The 14,489-nt window shown below is 44.3% G+C and overlaps 1 long non-coding RNA gene across 1 annotated transcript in view; it reads left to right on the forward strand.

Moving 5' to 3' along the window:
- LOC119865672 overlaps positions 1-14,489 on the forward strand; it is a 125,776-nt gene that overhangs the window by 35,587 nt on the left and 75,700 nt on the right. The window contains exon 4 of the long non-coding RNA XR_005377906.1: positions 8,957-9,040. This is a non-coding gene — a long non-coding RNA (uncharacterized LOC119865672). The remainder of the gene's footprint in view (positions 1-8,956; positions 9,041-14,489) is intronic.

The raw sequence follows: 14,489 nt of genomic DNA on the forward strand, positions 1-14,489 counted from the left end.
CATGGTTAATGTAGTAACAAGGAGTAGGCTTTGCCTTGGGAAGGCCAGGGTGAGGCCAGACAGGGCTCAGAGCCCTGCTGTTCAGCTCAGGGTACTGGATCCATGCAATCTGTGCCACAAAACCTCCTGGTTCAGTAGGTGGCCTGTCTCCAAGAGGCAGAGCTCCTAGGGTTGTTGGCAAAAGTTTTGACGGACAGCATGGTACTCAAGATCCTAAAGTGTCTTTTGTGCGATATTTTCATTGCACTTCAGAAAGCATGTTCTGTTATCTATATACTTATCTCTCTTTTCCTGAATCCTGTTTTCTGTTGCGGCTCTGGCAAAATAAGGCGGCAGGTACCATCTTGAGGAAGAAGAGGCAGATTTGGTGCAAGTAGTGTCTTAGGCCAGATGTTCTAGAATCAGAGCCTGAGATGGAGCCTCTGGTATGTGTGATTTATCCAGGGTGCTCTTGGAAGGGAAGGAGTGCGGGAAGTGGGAGGAGAGGGAGGGCCTGAAGCTAGAGGCCAGCCTCAGCCTAAGCCCAGGGGGGCTCTAGAGCATGAATTGTATCACCGGGTTGATCCCCACTTGAGACAAGGCTACTGGCATTTGTGCTCCATGCCAGTTAGTCAGTGGCCACTGAATGTCAGTGGTTGGGGAGAGAGAATAACCTCGTGGGTGAGACAGATCCTGCCAGAGGCAACTCTCCAAGGAAGGGGACACTACTAGCCTTAGCAGCCAATACTCACCACATCTGGGGGCTATAGGCTTTGATCTAGTATGGGGGATACGGCTTGGGAGCCAGTGGCATCTACTAGAGGGAGAACCCCAACAAGACAAGAAAAGGAAGGTGGCTTGTGGGAGGGAGATAGGAAGTAGAGGAGAAACAAGTATGGCAGCCCATGTGTCTGGACCTTCCCTCTTTGGCCTGGAGATAGATTGGAGAGGCACTGAGCCCTCTAACAGGCCCCTGCCTTCCTGTCTGGGGCGCTAGGAGAAGAATGGCTGTGTAGAAAGACCCCTGAAAGCAGGAGTGCAGCAGGCTGAGGCTTCAAGCCAAGAGTCTATTACAGGACAGCTGTGGTGAGAAGTTAGGGTTCATAGTGAAGGCTTCTGCCAGGAAGTACCTGGGGCCATATGATGCAGCTGCAGTGCTGGTACCAGTTGAGGAGGGGGTTGAGGTATTCTGAGAAGACACCCACCCTGATATCTGAAGAAGAACAGATCACAGACTTAGTACCTGCTAACAGTGTCTGGGACCAGGCCGTGTGGTAGCGACAGCTGGTGTTCCACCTCCCAGTCATTCGTGCTCACCCTCCCGCAAGTGTAGAATTCCTGCTGGGAGGTGGCTGCCCAGAGAGGGACTACAGTTCCCAGTTAACCTTGTATCTGTGTCTGGCTCTGTGACAGGTCCTCACCAGCACGTGAGTGGAAGTCACGTGTGTCACTCCTGGCTGGTAGCTTTTAAGAAGTGGATGGGGGTGATCCCTGGGTGGTTCAGTGGTTTAGCGCCTGCCTTTGGCCCAGGGCGCAATCCTGGAGTCCCGGGATCGAGTCCTGCGTCAGGCTCCTGGCATGGAGCCGGCTTCTCCCTCCTCCTGTGTCTCTGCCTCTCTCTCTCTCTCTCTATGTCTATCATAAATAATAAATAAATAAATAAATATTAAAAAAAAAAGAAGTGGATGGGAACTTGTCTCTATTCTTCCAGTGGCTGTAAGAAGACTCTGTGATCAGAGAGGCTGGCAGAGCCAAAGATGGGAGGAGCCTTGGTTCTTGAATCATTACATGGAGGAGAGCTTCCCATAGACTAGGAATTGCCTCCTTGGGCTATTCTGTGAGCAATGTGGGGAAAATCTGTTGTGTGTAGCCACTGAAATTTGGGGCCTTATTTGTTACAGAAGCTAGTGTTGCCCTGACTCTGACAAGCCTGACCAGGCATTTCCAGCAGATCACATAATGTCCATATTGGCACTGGCACAGGACTGGCTCTTCATCTACTTCCACCCTTCACCACTCCCTGGGAGCAAAAGTTCATAGAAAGCCCCCTTTCAATATTCATGTGCCATCTTAGAAAGGAAGAGATGAGGGAAGACATCCGAAAGATTCATTAAAGAGAAACTGAGGTGAGAGATTGTTTAAATATTTGGTGCTCAAAGTGAAGTCCCTGGACCAGCAGTGTCATCACCTGGAACTTGTCATAAATGCAGATTCTCAGGCCTTGGGCCTCCTGAATCAGAATCTGCATTTTAAAAAGAGCCCCAGGTGATTTATGTGCACTTTATAAGCTTGAGAAGCTCTCCTTGGAGCAAGATATTATGTCAGAAAATATGCCTCTTGGCCAGGCAGACAGCTGAAGAGCAGCACAGCATATTCATTCATTCTTGTATTCATTATTTCGTTTGTTTTTTCAATCCGTTAGTTTTTTTTTTCAAATATTTTGTTTATTTATTCATGAGAGAGACACAGAGAGAGAGGCACAGACACAAGCAGAGGGAGAAGCAGGCTCCATGCAGGGAGCCTGACATGGGACTCGATCCCAGGTCTCTAAGGATCACATTCTGGGCTGAAGGTGGCACTAAACTGCTGAGCCACCTGGGCTGCCCACAATCTGTTACTCTTTAATGAACATCTGCTATTTTCCAGGCAACGTCCTGGAGAAGCAAGGGAGATACAGGCTCTGCCCTTGGAGAACTTGTTCTCTGTTCGGAAGCAAGGAGGGGCTGACATTAAACATCATGACTGTGAGAAGTACTACAAAGAAAATGTGCAGGTGACAATGAAAGCATAAAATGAGGTGCTGCCTCACTTGATCTGAGGGTTCAGAGAAAACTTCCGACAAAGTGACATTTAGAGTTAAGAAGGAAAAGTCAGCCAGGTGAAGAATGGGGTCAGCCATGTTCCAGGCAGAAGAAACTGTGTGTACAAAGGCCCTGAGGCAGGAAGAACCTTAGAGATCTTGAATAATTATAAGCAACAACAGCAATGACCCAGTCCTTGCTCTGAACTAGAGTAAGAGAGAGTGGGGTGAGATATAGGAGTGAGACCCTACAGGCCCTCTTAGGCCATGAGAAGCATTTTGGACTTTGTCCTAAGAACACAAGAGAATTTAAATCCTGGCTCAGCCACATATTAGCTGTGAGATGGTGGACAAATTACTAAACTTTTCAGCACTCCAGTTTTCTCATCTGTAAAAGGACAACATAGTGCCTATTTCATATCATAGGGTGGGTTTTAGGATTAAATGGGTCAATATGTGTAAAGGGCTTATACAGTGAATAGCACATAAGAATTTGCGATTACTTTTTTTTTTTTTTTTTAATTTTTTTTTTAATTTTTTTATTTATTTATGATAGTCACACACACAGAGAGAGAGAGATTGGCAGAGACATAGGCAGAGGGAGAAGCAGGCTCCATGCACCAGGAGCCCGACGTGGGATTCGATCCCGGGTCTCCAGGATCGCGCCCTGGGCCAAAGGCAGGCGCCAAACCGCTGCGCCACCCAGGGATCCCAGAATTTGCGATTACTATTGAAGAGTTTTATTTTTTTTTTATTTTTTATTTTTTTAAAGACTTTATTTATTTATTCATAGAGACAGAGAGAGAGAGAGGCAGAGACACAGGCAGAGGGAAAAGCAGGCTCCATGCACCGGGAGCCCGACGTGGGACTCGATCCCGGGTCTCCAGGATCGCACCCTGGGCCAAAGGCAGGCGCCAAACCGCTGCGCCACCCAGGGATCCCTATTGAAGAGTTTTAATCAGGAGAGTCATGTGATAAGGTTTGTGCTTCAAGAAATCCCTCACTGCATGAAGGGAAACTAGCCTGCAGGAAGGAGAGGCTGAGAGCAGAGGGCCCAGTTGGAAGACTTTGTTACCCTGGAGTGACATGCAGCTGGCTAGACCATGCTGGAAGCAGTGGAGCAGAGGATACATGATGAGGAATTGGTGACTTGTGGGATGTGTGCCAGCAGGGCGAAGGGGGACGGGACAGGAGTCAGGGATGGCTGCCAGGTTGCTAAGTGGCGCATCTTGGTGGGTGGGAGTGCCAGGCTTTCAGTAGAAGCTGATGAATTAAATTTTGGACATGCTGAGTCTGAGATGCCCTTGAGACATGAAGATGGATATATTGAACAGGGAGACAAGATGCTGGGGCTGCAGTACATATGTGGGAGCTGTTAGCATGTGGATGGCAGTTAAAAGCATTGGGAAGAGATGAAAGTACTCATGTGGTATTGGACATGTTTTGAGTTCGAATCTCTACCAGCTGTATGGTTGGGGGAGAGTTACTTTAGCATCTTTGAGACGCTGTGTGTGGTCTGAAAAATGAGGCTAATGATATACCTGCACCAAAGGGCTGTGTGGGATGTAACTGAGGTAATGTGTCTAAGACACCTGTCACTTGGCTCAGTCAGTATTAATCCCTTTTCTCAGTCTATCTCCCTTCCTCACTCATCACACACTTTTTTTTTCCTACTTTGGTTTCTGAAGCAGCTACATCCAGGGCCTGGTGCTGGCCTGCTTGCACTTGCAGCTCAGGTACTGAGCCCAGAGTGGTCCACGTCCAAATGGGAACACCGTGGATCACCCAAGGCTGCCAGATGTGTAGAGAGTGAGTCATGCTGTGAAATGAACATTGGCTTCTGAGTCAGTGGGACTTGATTTAAGTCTCATCATCTCTGCCTCCCACTTGTTTGAGACCTCAGGCAAGTCTTGTACCTTTCAGAGCCTTGGGCACTTCATCTGCAGGGTGAAAACTTAGGTGATTCTACTCTGTATTAGTTTGTGAAGACTGCTGTCACAAAGTGCCACAAGTTGGGTGGCTTATAACAACAGATATTCATTTGCTGACAGTTCTGGAGGCTAGAAGTCTAAAATCAAGGTGTCAGCAGGGCCATGCTTCTCTGAGACCCTGAAGAATCTTCCCTGGTCTCTTCCTAGCTTCCGATGGTGGCCACCACTCCTTGGTGTCCTGGCTAGCAGCTGTAGGACTCTGATCTCTGCCTCTGTTCTCACAATGGCCTTTTTCTCTGTGTGTCTCCCTGTGTCTTATCTCTTCTTGTAAGAACCCCAGCCACATTGGACTAAGAACCAGCCACCCTACCCCAGTGTACCTTCGTCTTAACTATCTCTGTGGTGACCCCGTTTCTAAACAAGATCACATTTTCAATTACTGGGGTTAGAACTTCAACAGATCTTTTTGGAAGGACACACACAGTTCAACCAATAATACATTTCTAGTCTTCTTTTCTCTGAATTAGTAGCATGTGAGGGGGAATAAAATCTACATGGAGGAGAGAGCTGGGGAACGTTAATTATATTTTTACTTGTTGGAAAACAGTTTTCTGATGGCTAGAAATACACGTTCTTTCTGTTAATTATGGTCTCCTTGTGGCAGGTAATCATTGCAGGTGAAAAGACATTTTATTGAAAGAACAAACAGAAAGGTAAGAGCTGGACCCTGATACCCCTGGAGAGAAAATGTCTGTGCTTAATTGGGAAATGCAAACTTTTCTGCCCTCTATGCTTTCTGGCAAACGCTATAGGTTGGGAGCAGGGCCAGGTAGCAGGGGAATTGTCTTTCTGCCACTGTTAAACTGGGCCACTAGACATCGTTTGCCTTCTGTATGGGCAACAGTACACCTTTGCCCTCCTGCTCCAGGGAAAAGCCAGTTCTGATTATGAGAGTTTCTGATGTTCTCACCGGCCCATACAGTACCCTACTAGTCCATTCCATTGAAAAGGTCATGCTGTTGGGGCACCTGCGTGGCTTAGTCGGTTGAGCATCTGCCTTTGGCTTGGGTCATGATCCCAGAGTCCAAGGATTGAGCCCTGCATTGGCCTTCCTGCTCAGTGGACAGTCTACTTCTCCCTTTCCCTCTACCCCTGCCCACCTGTCCTTGCACTTGTTCTCTCTCTTTCTCTCTCTCTCAAATAAATAAAATCTTAAAAAGAAAAGAAAAAAAGTTATGCTGTCGATCCTAGAGAGTAACAAGGAACCCATGGGCTAGAGGTCTTTTGGGGCCTCAAAAATTCATGGGTCAATTGTGCTCCTTAATATTGTACCCAATATGAATTGAAAAGTTACATTCAGGGGGTCCCTGCGTGGCTCAGCGGTTTAGCACCATCTTCAGCCCAGAGTGTGATCCTGGGGACCTGGGATCGAGTTCCATATCGGGCTCCCTGCATGGAGCCTGCTTCTTCCTCTGCCTGTATCTCTGCCTCTCTCTCTGTGTGTGTCTCTATGAATAAATAAATAAAATCTTTAAAAAAAAAAAGAAAAGTTACATTCATACAAAAACTGTGCACAAATGTTTATAGCAGCTTCATTCATAATTGCCAAAACTTGGAAGCAACCAAGATGTTCTTCAGTAGCTGAGTGGATAAACAACCTGCAGTATGTATATCCACTCAATGGAACATTATTCAGCCATTAATTCAGTGATAAAACAACAAAAAAAGAGCTCTCAAGCCATAAAAAGACAGGAGAAATCCCTAAAGGCGTGATGGTAAGTGAAAGAAGCCAGTCTGATAAGGCTACATATTGTGTGATTCCAGTTTATATGACATTCTGGAAAAGTCAAAACTTTGGAGCTGGTAAAAGGATCAGTGATTGCCAGGGAGTGGGAAGAGGGAAGGAGTGAGGTGGAGCACAGAGCATTTTTAGGGTACTGAAGCTATTTTGTATAACACTGCAAAGGTGGATATGTGATGTCATCCATTTGTCAAAACCCTACAACACAAAGAGTGGACCCTAATTAAACTGTGGAATTTAGCTATTAGTACTGTATCAGTATTGCTCATCAGTTGTAATGAATACACTACCCCGTGTAGGGTGTTAGTGATAAGGGGCACTGTGTGGAGGACTGAAAGTGTATGGAAACTACTTTCTGCACAATTTTTCTGTAAACCTACAAGTGCTCTAAAAAACAGTGTCTGTTACAGAGATACAAACAGAGAAACCTCATGACCAGTCACTTTGGGGAAGCTCCGGGGGCTTCAGGGGTGGCACCTGTTTGGAGCTGCCCCTATGCAGCAAAAGGCACCAGGGCCTGATGTAGCTCTTCACATCTGGGTGGCCTATTTCAACCAGTGCCTGTGCTGTCATGCCACCACTTCCAAATGGCATTCCAGGTGAGAGGAGGTTCCACAGCTGGTCTGGACTACTGTGTAAGTGACCCCACCTCTTGACAGGTCTGGTGGTCCACTGGGTGCTGTTTGCTGCTCGTGGAAAGTCTTGAGACTCCCAGCGGTGTTAGGCAAGGAGGAGGGCATATAGCAAGACTTGCCTTGGGCACAGAATTTAAGAGGATGTCCCCAAAAAACTCAGTAATCAAGATGGATAATGTTTTCACTGTTTTTTTTTGTTTGTTTGTTTGTTTTTGTTTTTTTAAAAGTGAATGTAGAAATATCTATCATGAAAGTATCAGAACATTTAGTAAAACAGGATTTGGCCCTGTGTTTCCCTGACTTTGCCTCATTTGCCTCTCCCTTATCTTGGTCCTGTCAGATCTTATATTGATTCAATATTTTGATATTTGATTCATCATAGTGTTTTGTATTGATTTTTGTTTTAAAAATCATTTCAACTATTTTATTTTATTTTTTATTTTTTATTTTTGCCTTTCTTACTGAGATTTTAGGCACCTCCCTTAAATTTTGTGCCCAGGGCAAGTGTTTCATGTGCCTCACTCTTGTCCAGGCTAAGCTCCTAGGCTTCTCAGTTATCAGGTTAATATATTCATTTCATTTATATTCAATAAATATTATTAAATACCTACAATGTGCCTTTTACCAGTGGATGAGCTAACTCGCCCCATGGCTATGGATCTCCCTCCTTCCTGGGCCAGCACTTGCTCAGGAAACTCATGGCCAAGCGGCCACAACAGCCAGCATGTACCCAAGACCCAGCCCTCCTAGGCCACCCTGATTGCTCAGTGCTCAGTGTTCCAGCAGCAGATGTCTGCCTCAGTCCCTCAGCTATCACACCTCATTGAGGGGACCTGGTGGCTAGATGGTTAATTGGCCCTCATTTGCTTTGGAGGAGTAGCAATTTGTTTCAGCAGAATAGACACTTGTTCTGGATTTCCATTTCCGTCAGGTCCTGGCAGTGTCCCTATCCTCAGACTTGCTAAATGCGACTTCATAGCCACAATATTCCCTCTGGCCACAGCAAGAACAGTGAGGCAATGAGCAGTGAGGTACTCATGGGATTTGCTATTTTTACTAAGTAGACGCAGAAGCAGCCAGCCTGGTGGAAGAAGTAGCCCGTTGAAGACTCAGCTCTGCCAACTTTAAGGCTGGGCTGCTGTTCTGCAGGACACAATATATGCTCTGAAGTAACAACTGGTATTTAATGTTTTGTCTTCCATGGCCAGAATACACAAGTACTTCCCCTTGACTCTGGATTTGTTTTACTCAGAGACCTTGAATTAGAGCTGAGACTTGCCCAAGTCATTTCCCTACCCAGCAGTCCAGCCTGTGGTCCTATGTTGGCATCTACTATTTTTCACCATCTTCTTCCTCTTTCAGCTAGGGATAGCCCCCAGACTTTTGGGAACCACCTAGATTCTAGCTCTAAACTGGAGGACTGCAGAACCAGGACATTTTTCTATCTTCACAGTACTCATGCTCTCCAACTAGAAACCTAATATCCAGATCCTCTGTGGCCCTACAGTCTGCCCTGAGCAAAGGGTTACTATGTACAGGAGTATAGATTGTGTACTACATAAACCCAGAAGGCACTACTCAAATGGAATAAGATGTGAATGATGCCCTTTGAATTGTGCAATACAGCAGCCTTGTCTGAGAAGTTAGGCATGAGATGACCACACCCTTAGGGAACTTGTACCAATATATTGAGGGGAAGGGATACAGCAGACTGACTCTGGTACCTGAGGTCAATGTAGTGGTCATAATGACAGCAAAAATCCTCATGACAACCCTGTTAAGTGACGTTAATATTATCCCCATTTTACAGATAGGGAAACTGAGACCCAGTGAAGTTGGACAATTTGCCAAGGATGCACAGCTGAAACATGTTAGAGCCGGGATTTGAACCCAGGTAATCTACCTCCCCAGCTTTTGCTCTGAAACATGATCTACCACTGTTGTTCCCCCTGACCTCTTGATTTCAAGACTGAGAACTGGATCTGCCTCAGAAGAACCCAAGACCTTGCCAGGACACTAAACATACTATAGGGGAAGGAGATTGGAAACCAGACAATCTGGTACAGACATACTCTACCATGTAACAATGTGACTTTGGCCCCATCCCCAAATCTCTCTGAGTTATCTATTCAAATGGGCCTTTGATGGTGAACAGGTCTTGCACACTTACTGGTTGCCAAGCACAGCTAAGACTTCAATTACATGACCTCAGTCCTCATAGCAGGTCTTCTTGGGACCCTTGCTGCATGGGCCCCTAGCCTGGAATGGAGTCTAAATAAGGTGTGTGTGGCAGGGCTTTTGAAGTCTCAGTGTCCATGTACACACATTCTTTGGCAAGAGTGATGATTCTAAATCTGTGGAGCCCCTACTTTGTATGAGGTACTCTGCTAGGCACTTCATGTACAGCATCTCTTTTACTCCTATAAGCAGGCCCTGTTCTGCCCGCTTTCAGATGAAGATATAGAGGCTCAAAGATGTGAAATAACTTTCTCTGGGTTGCAAAGCTTAGTTTCAACCAGGGAAGGCTGACTGCAGAGCCTATCCTCTTGATAGCACCCAGTGGACTCTCCAAATGGTCCTATTTCCCAGGCTTCAGCATACCACCTGCATTAGATGGGAACATGGGAGTAGGCTGTGGGGAGAGGTAGAGAAACTCAAAGGAAAGAAGGCTAATTATTGTGACAGCAGAAGCCTACACCATCTGTGTGATTGGTCCACAGTTTCACCAAAGGGTGGGTTTTGTTGTTCCTCATGATCCAGAAAATTGGGAACACGGTGGTGCCAGGGAGGCCAAATCTGCCTCCTACTGAAAGACATTGGGCATAAGGGGAAGGAAGGCCTTGGAAGGCTGAGTTTTTTCCTTTACTCTTGCCAAGGGCTCCTTTTCTATTTCATCTTCATTTGGGGCCATTGAGAGGGAAGAATGAAGTTATAAAAAGACTTGCTTCCAAGGCATTGTCATTAAGACGCCTCTTTGTTTGCTGGCTTCTGCTGTGTCTTTACTAACAGCATTTGCAATGTGGGGGGACTTGTATCACAGCCCTAGAGAGGCCCAGGCACCCATATGGCCATGCAATGCTCTGGATGACCCTTTCACACACCATGACAGTGGGAAACTGAGATGCATAGGGATGTGTGACAGGATTTGGGGTGAAGAGAGAAGCAGACTATTTGGCCCCTTGGAGTGGGGACAGGAGCATTGGGCAGGGTTGTTGATCATACTCTAGGGGATTTCTCTCAAACTGGAAATATTTTTTTTAAGATTTTATTTATTTGAGAGAGAGAGTGAGTGAGAAAGAAAAAGCATGAGCAGGAGGAGGAGCAGAGAGAGAGAGGGAGAAGCAGACTCCCCACTGAACAGGGAGCCCAATGCGGGGCTCAATGCCGGGACTCCAGGATCATGACCTGAGCTGAAGGCAGACACTTAATCAACTGAGCCACCCAGGCACCCTCAAACTGGAAGGATGTTTGAATGGTGGGAAGTCAAAAATCAACAAAGGTGTATTACCCAGGGATGAGGCATGACCTTCAGTCTTGGCTTGTAGGCGATACAAGAGCTGTGGGGGTGAGGAGCACCCTGGGATGAGTTCTGCTCTAAACATCTCCCTGGTCTGTGGTTATGCTCTGTACCTACTCACTGTGTGACCTCAAGAGGTCTCTCAGTCTTTGCCTTGGTTTCCTCATGTGCTATTGGGATAGTGAAACCAACTGTTGGAGCCTATGGTGTTACTACTTTGGTAGTGTGTGCCTGCCTAGTTTCTTCCCCATGTCCCTTCTAGCTCCCTACTCTACATGGTGGTCATGGGGCTTCCATCTCAGCTTTGCTGGTGCCCAGCATAGGGCCTGGCTCAGAGTAGGTGCTGAGGAGGTAACCCATATTAACAAATTCATGAAGAAATAAATGCTGATAAATAGACTGCTTGTGTGGATATAAGCTGAAAGGAGATGTGTGGGTTCCATGTAAATGTACAAAAGCCCTTTGGGAGATATGCCATTCCATCTATCTTGGAATTTTCATCTTGATATATTTCACATGATGAGTGATGCTTTGCCCTGAAAAACTGGAGCCCTCAAAAGAAATGGCCATATAAATGTTATATATTTATATGAAAAAGTAAAGAATTTTTGTTCTTTGGGTAATTAGAATTTGCTCTGTTTATTCTACTTTTTATTTTTTTTATTTATGATAGTCACAGAGAGAGAGAGAGAGAGAGAGAGGCAGAGACACAGGCAGAGGGAGAAGCAGGCTCCATGCACCGGGAGCCCGACGTGGGATTTGATCCCGGGTCTCCAGGATCACGCCCTGGGCCAAAGGCAGGCGCCAAACCGCTGCGCCACCCAGGGATCCCCCTTTACCGCTTTAGTTGGGTTTATTCCTAGGTATCTTATGGGTTTTGGTGCAATTGTAAATGAGATCTATTCCTTGATTTCTCTTTCTTCTGCTTCATTGTTAGTTATAGACAGGGATTGGAAGAATAAATCTTGTTAAAATGTCTATGTTACCCAAAGCAATCGACATATTCAATGCAATCCTTATCAAAATGCCATCAGCATTTTTCACAGAGCTGGAACAAATAATCCTAAAATGTGTATGGAACCAGGAAAGACCCCAAATAGCCAAAGTAATGTTGAAAAAGAAAACCAAAGCTGGAGACATCACAATTCTGGACTTCAAGCTGTATTAGAAAGCTGTAATTATCAAGATAGTATGGTACTGGCACAAAAATGGACACATAGATCCATGGAACAGAATAGAGAACCCAGAAATGGATGCTCAATTCTGTGCTTGACTAATCTTCAGCAAAGCAGGAAAGAATATCCAATGGAAAAAAGACAGTCTCTTCAACAAATTGTGTTGGGAAAATTGGACATCCACATGTAGAAGAATGAAACTGACCATTTCCATACACAACAATAGACTCAAAATGGATGAAAGACTTAAATGTGAGACAGGAATCCATCAAAATCCTCAAGGAGAACACAGGAAGCATCCTCTGTGACCTTGGCTGCAGCAACTTCTTTCTAGACATGTCTCCAAAGGCAAGGGAAACAAAGGCAAATGAACTATTGGAACTGCATCAAGATAAAAAGCTCTTGCACAGCAAAGGAAACAGTTGACAAACCAAAGACAACTGACAGAATGGGAGAAGATACTTGCAAGGGCTAGGATGCAAAATCTACAAAGAGCTTATCAAACTCAACACCCAAAGAATAAATAATCCAATCAAGAAATGGGCAGAAGACATGAACAGGTATTTCTCCAAAAGACATACAAACAGCCAACAGACACAAGAAAAAAAAATCTCAACATCACTCAGCGTCATGGAAATACAAATCAAAACCTCAATGAGATACCACTTCACATGGCTAAAATTAACAACATGAAAACAACAGAAAACAACATGTTGGCAAGAATGGGGAGAAAGGGGAACCCTCTTGCACTGTTGGTGGGAATGCAAGCTGGTGCAGCCACTCTGAAAAACAGTTTGGTTGTTTCTCAAAAAGTTGAAAATAGAGTTACCCTACAATCCAGCAATTGCACTACTGTGTATTTACCCCAAAGATACAAATGTAGTGATCCAAAGGGGCACCTGCACCCCAGTGTTTATATTTATAGCAGCAATGTCCACAATAGCCAAACTATGGAGAGAGCCCAGATATCCATCAACAGATGAATGGATAAAGAACACACATATACACAAAATGGAATGCTACGCAGTCATTAAAAAGAATGAAATCTTGCCATTTGCAACTAAGTGGATAGAACTAGAAGGTATTATGCTAAGCGAAATAAGTCAGTCAGAGAACAACAAATACCAGGTGATTTTATTCATATGTGGAATTTAAGAAACAAAACATGAATATAGGGGAAGAGAAGGAAATATAAAATAAGATGAAAATAGAAAGAAAACCATAAGAGACTCTTAACTCTAGAAAACAAACAATGTTGTTGGAGGGGAGGGGGGTGGGGAATGGGATAATTGAGTGATGGATGTTAAGGAGAGCACTTGATACAATGAGCACTGGGTGTTATATGCAACTGATAAATCACTAAATTCTACTAAAATTAATAATACAGAATATGTTAGCTAAATTGAATTTAAATAAGAAATTTTAAAAAATAAAAAAAGAAAATTAAAAATACGTATTTTGGTTATCTGAATTACCAAATATATGCTTTTCTTATAAATCACAGTATCACAGTCTTACAGACTCTTATATGGCTTTGCTTTTCTCTGAGAAGGGAGCCAGTGGAGGGTTTTGAGTGGGAGTGGTTTGATTTGACTTAACTTACAAAAGGATCCTTCTGGCAGCCATATAAGGATAATGTGGAAGGTGGCAAGGTGGAAGCAGAGTGAGGAAAGAGGTATTCCAGTGGTTCAGGTAAGGAATGACAGCTCAGACCAGAGTGTTGGTGATAGAAGTGGTGACAAAGGGTTGGATTCCGCATCTACTTTGAAGTGTAATGCCCCATAATTTGCTGTCAGTAAAAGAAAGATGTCAGGGATGACATGACGGTTTTGGATCTGAGCAATGAGAACAGTGGTGTTACCCTTTCCTGAGATGGAGATGACAATAGGAGAAACAGCTTTGAGGCACAGAAGAGCAGTAGGATATTGGGAGCTTGGCTTTGGACAAGGTGTTTTTGAGGCACTGGTTAGATACATGAGTGGCAGCGTTGAGTGGGAGGCAGTTGGATGTGCAACTATGGAGTTCTGGGCTGGAGGTATAAATGGGAAACTCTCCATTGTATATGGACCTTTTTAAGGCCTTTGAAAATAGTTGTCAAATTCCTTTTCAGAAAGGTTCATAAACCAATGCTCTCTCTAGAGGATAAGGAGATTCCCAAACTCTAGCTGTTGCTTTAAAAAAATTCATGCTGATTTGATAGGTAAAAGATGATGTCTCAATATTTTACTTTGCATAATGTGAATTTCCAGTGAGATTAACTTCTTAATGTTTTTTGACTATTGCTCTTTCATCTCCTGTGAATTGCATGGTTGTGTCCTTTTGTCCATTTAAAAAGTGGGAATGACATATTGTCTTCTTCATATTGTAGTTAGCAGAAGAAATCTTCAATACTATGCTGTTAGGTGACAGTTTTTCTGAATTTTAATTTTGTTTATAGTGCTTGCTGATGTATGAAAGGTTGGCATATTTGTGTAGTCAAGTATATCATCTTTTCCTTCTTGGGTCCTTTCTTTTGTTTGGAAAGCCTTCTCCTAATATCAGAAAAAATATTAATCTATATTTTATTCTAGTTTTTTTATAGTTTAATTAAAATAATAACTCTCTGATTCATGAAATTTATTTTGATGTATGGTGCCAAGCCTTGAATTTTT

This window comes from Canis lupus, chromosome 24, assembly GCF_011100685.1.
Source record: "Canis lupus familiaris isolate Mischka breed German Shepherd chromosome 24, alternate assembly UU_Cfam_GSD_1.0, whole genome shotgun sequence".
NCBI lineage: Eukaryota > Metazoa > Chordata > Mammalia > Carnivora > Canidae > Canis > Canis lupus.